Here is a 4,834-nt window from a genome sequence, read left to right on the forward strand (position 1 = left end):
AAAAAAAAAAAAAAAAAAAAAATAATCCACAAAAATAAATTGAGATTGAAGACAAAATGTCTGTATTTGGGAACCAATTAATTCCAATAATAATTGCTTCTTTCTTTAACTTGGGCACAAAGCAGAGAACAGTAAAGAGATCCATTTTCCTAAAGCAAATAAATAAAACAAGTCGCTCAGTAAAAACATATACATATACCTATCACCTATCCTAGGCACTAATACAGTAGCAGAAATGGAACAAAAGTCATCAAATTGATACTTCAAAAGAAAAGAATCAAAAAACAAAAATCTGGGTTTCCACCAGCACCCCACGCCCATTTCAAAAAACAAATTCCTGTGCAGGAAACAAGAGAAACTTCCAAACCCAACTCAACTAAACTATGATACTGCCACATAAAGGGTTCTACCCAGTACCTGTAACAACCATCCACCTATTCGGAAATCAAAAATTTCATGGGAGCTGAAAAACCAAGCGAAAATTCAAGGTATGGAAGGGAAATTTCAGAAGTGGCATTGGCGGCACTGTAAGATTGAGGACTAAAGTGAGGTTTGAAACATACCCAGTAATTGAAACGATAGAAGAATAATGATTACTAGCTCAAGCTTTTCATTTCCATGTAGTAAAAGAGAGACATAAGGGGTTAGGCTATACAGATCCGTATGCAATAGCAGGAGCCATGGACGGTGAGTGAGAGAATAAAGAGAGGGAGAGAGAGAGTCAAGGAGGCTCGTGGAACATACATACACAGAGCCCAACATTAATCCTATAATGGGCCCAACCTTATTTTCTGCTAACTACTGAACAAGGAGTTTTTGTTTAGTTTTCTTAAATACGTTTTTACTCTTTTAAATAACGAAAAATTTAGGTATATGTTTAAAAACTAATTTTTAAAATACTTTTTTAAATAATTTGATATAAAATTAATTCTTAAAATGTAACTTGGAATTAAAATAAAATTTAGATTAACATAACAATTATTACTAAATCTTAATAAATAAAAAATTTATATTTTACAATAAATAATATATTAAAATAAATTATTCTATAATTTGACAATTTAAATTATTTTAGTTTATTTTAATTATTTTTATAATATTTTTATATTAATTACCTTTTTATTACAAGATATATGTATATATATATATTAATAAAAATGAAATTATTTAATTGTATTTTATTTTATGTATTATTTTATTATTTTATAATTATTTTTATAATAAAGAAACATTTAAAAATAAATATTAAAATAATATATTAATTTTTTATCATTATTTTAATTATTTATTTTATTACAATGTAAACACTTATAGTAATTAATAGTAATAATATAGTCATTAAAATAATAGTAATATAATATGTAAACTTAAATACACACATAAATTCCTTTATAAAATCATAATGATTATGATATTTTCATCCAAGAGACAAGAAAGCTTGGTGACATTTCTGACATTTGTGATTTTATTTTAGTGAACTCAATTTTTATTAAGGAAAGAGAAGGATAAAATAAAATTTTGGGTTAAGTAAGTTTTTAGTTATTATATTTATACATAAAATTGAAATTCATTTTTTTTCTCTCAAAATTTATATAAAATTCATCTTTAGATTTTAATAACGTATGAAAGACATCTTAAATAATCAACTATATTAACTTTAAGATAATGTATTAACTATTATATTAACTAGATTAAAAGCTAAATTTTATATATTACTAAAGTATAAAGATCATTTTTATATAAATTTTGACATAAAAATAAATTATAATTTCATATATAAATAGAAAAACTAAAAACATAATTAACCTATAAAAGTTTTGCATGACATATTTTATACATTACTAAAATATAAAGATAAAATTTTATATAAACTTTGATATAAAGAGGAATTCCAATTTCAACTAAAATTATATTTAACTAAAAAACATAATAATTAAGAAAATAAAGACAATAAAAAGATGTGATTGCAATCCTTTTAGGAACTTTCCATCTAAAAAAGTATCAACTTAAAACTAAGATTAAAGAAAGGGAAGTAGAATAAAGATTTCTAAATTTATTTCCTTATCTAAGTCTTAGATGGATTTTCTTTACTAAATTCATTTACATTGTTTTGTAGGATACTAATAAAGGTTGGAAAGAATGCCTATACATCCTAGGAAGGTTGCTAAGCAAGGAAGAGCAAAGGAGGCAAAGAAGAGTGCATTTTAGGTGTCTTTCAACCAGCGCTCAACGGTGCTTATTGTCGCTCAGCGGCAACGAATCAACATGCCTTTTTTTAGCACGCTTTTAATGTTTCCCACATGGAACACGCAGTCGAGTCCTTGAAGCTTCTCTTGTAGACTTCTCTTGTAGTTTCATGCACGTTTTAAATGAATTCAGTAGCTTGTTAGGTACACTTAAGAGTCATCTCTCTTCCTTTATAAAAGAGAGACTCTCCTCTTTGTAAATTCAACTTGAGTGATATAGTGAATTGTTGCTGAATTGAATTTCCAGCCACTTCTTCTCAAGTTCATTGCTTTGTGCCACTTTAGCACACTCATCCTCTAGCTTCCTTCCCTCTTGGAAGGCCTCTTGAGTTAGAGAATCTACACACATACATCCAAACAGCACGAAACATTATCACAAACACCTTGCCTACACCATTCGTCTTCAACCATTTCTTCACTCTACTACATCATTCTGTCCAAGGAGTCGTCCAATTCTTGAAGATTGGAGCCGCTTCTATCATTTGGCATCAAGAGCCAGATCGTTCACGCATGATTTCAAGAGCTAAGCCACTCTTCCTTTCATTTTGATCATGTCCGTGTTATGCAGTTATTGTGCTCACTGTTTTTTATTTATTTCTTTCAATTTTGTTTGGCTTAATTCGTGCCTGTGATTACTGTAGTTGTGTTTTCAATTTTCCTTAGTGTTTGTTGATCATTTTAAATGGTGAAAATCATTTGTTTCTGTTTAATTCCAACTTCAATCTCATTCTTCCAGTTTTGTCAAATCATGTGCCTATGTGCAGTTTTAAATTCTGTCATCAAGTGTTTGATTCTGTTCCAGCAATGTTTTTGTTTTGAAAGGAGTTTCCAATGCTTGTGTAGCCAGATATCAACCTAGAAGGCAATGAGAAAATGTCTAGCCTTTTGATATATGCTTAAACATGCCAAAACTTGAATCTGTTTTCACTAATTCTGCACAAAATTCAAATTCTGGTGCATTTGTTATAATCTGTTTCAGTCCAGAATTTTTGTTTCCAAAGCATGAGACAAGTTTGTTTGTTGTTGTTAAGCATGTCTAAAGTTGTAGAAACTCATATTAAGTACTGAAATGCAAAATGCATTGTCTAGTTGCTTACAATCCAGTAGCATGTACTGTCTAGAATTTCCAGTCCAAAGCTACCACTGTGCTTGCCTTCCTTGATTAGTATTAGGTGTTTTGTGTAACACCCCTTCTCGGAGTGTCACAGAAATTTTTCCAAAATACACGTTCACATTTAAAACCACACATTTATTAATATTGTACAATGAGTACGTCAAAGTTTTCAAGAATAATTATTGAATTACAAACCAAATCTTAAAGTAGTTTAAAATTACAAACCACAACATTCTATAATTTAAAATACATATTTAAAAGTCCCGAAGAGTGTTTCCCTACGCATCCTCGCACTAAATGTCTTCAGTTTTACCTGAAACATCATCTACTCCCGTATAACAACACGAGTTATACGATCATCGTAGACACACAAGTAGGGTGAGCTAACTAAATACAGAAAAACATAAGTTACAGATAAACCTACTTACACACCTTGAATGTTTAATAATATTATTAACGTAAACATAATACCTACTTCAGACACTACTCACTTCTCATCTGACTCTAATCACTTCTAATTTCACACGTAGCTATTGGATTTATCTCGATTTTTACATATTTATTAAGTATATGCCAAAACCAGTCCCTCATATGGACCGCGGATAAGAGTCGTCCTATGCACGCCGCATTGGACATATCTCCCTAATTCTTTAAGGGCTTACGAGTAAAAACATTGGTGAGTAACATTCATTCACCAAGCACAATACTCAGCACAAGTCAAAAACTCTTGGCGAGATATTTGTACCCTCTTAAAAGATTATGCGCTCGACTCTGGCAAAGAGCCATAGATCTGGTGCGGATCGAGCTCAGAATCTGACAAAAGATGCAGCGGAAGAACAAAACCCTAGGTTTGGGGTGATTCGACCGAAGAAAAGGTTAGGGTTAGGCGTTTGGAAGGTTTTTAACGGTGAAAAGGAAGGTTTCACCGATTAAATCGGTGAAATGGAGGATCTCGGTGTTTAAATCGTAGTAAAAGGTTCGAAGCCATGTTCAATCGGTAAGATGGAACGAAGAGGTCAAAAACGACCGATTAAATGGAAAGCAATGGTTCGGAGAAGAGGAAACTTAGAGCTGGTTCGGTGAAATCAACTTACAACGCTGATCTGAGACGTGAAGGTGACGAGAAGGGTTGGTGGATGACGCTCTGCGAAGGAGATGATACGAGAGCTCTGAATGTTGGCGAAGGAGTGAAATGATGATGACCTTTGGAGCCTTCGAGTAATAGACTCGCGTGGCAGAGATGCGTGACGCGTGCCAAGCAGGGAATGGTGAGGTGATGTTACGGAGGAAAGAGAAGCTGACGTGGAGAAATAAGAGAATGGTAAGTGTGAGATGGAAGGTGGCTAGAGGAGATCCTTTGGGATTCTCTAGCCTTGACTTTCAAGGTAGAATTGCTCTGGAGTAATTCTCAACAGTAAACAATTCAATTATCTCAAAAGTGATTACAAGATGTGTTAGCATGCCTATATATAGG

The 4,834-nt window shown here is 32.1% G+C and overlaps 1 protein-coding gene across 3 annotated transcripts in view; it reads right to left on the minus strand.

Moving 5' to 3' along the window:
* The window catches only part of LOC106753365 (protein TRIGALACTOSYLDIACYLGLYCEROL 2, chloroplastic), a 4,636-nt gene extending 3,884 nt beyond the window's left edge, over window positions 1–752 (minus strand). Inside the window, exons 1-2 of one of the 3 annotated variants that reach the window (XM_022777482.1) lie at window positions 564–752; window positions 418–463 (exon numbers count right to left, since the gene is read on the minus strand). The gene's annotated coding sequence lies outside the window, so the exon portion shown is untranslated. Of the gene's footprint in view, window positions 1–417 lie in introns of all 3 variants that reach the window. The other 2 variants (XM_014635161.2, XM_014635162.2) reach the window with 2 other exon arrangements.
* Window positions 753–4,834: the final 4,082 nt, after the last annotated feature.

The sequence above is a fragment of the Vigna radiata genome, unplaced genomic scaffold (genome assembly GCF_000741045.1).
Source record: "Vigna radiata var. radiata cultivar VC1973A unplaced genomic scaffold, Vradiata_ver6 scaffold_222, whole genome shotgun sequence".
Taxonomy (NCBI): Eukaryota; Viridiplantae; Streptophyta; class Magnoliopsida; order Fabales; family Fabaceae; genus Vigna; species Vigna radiata.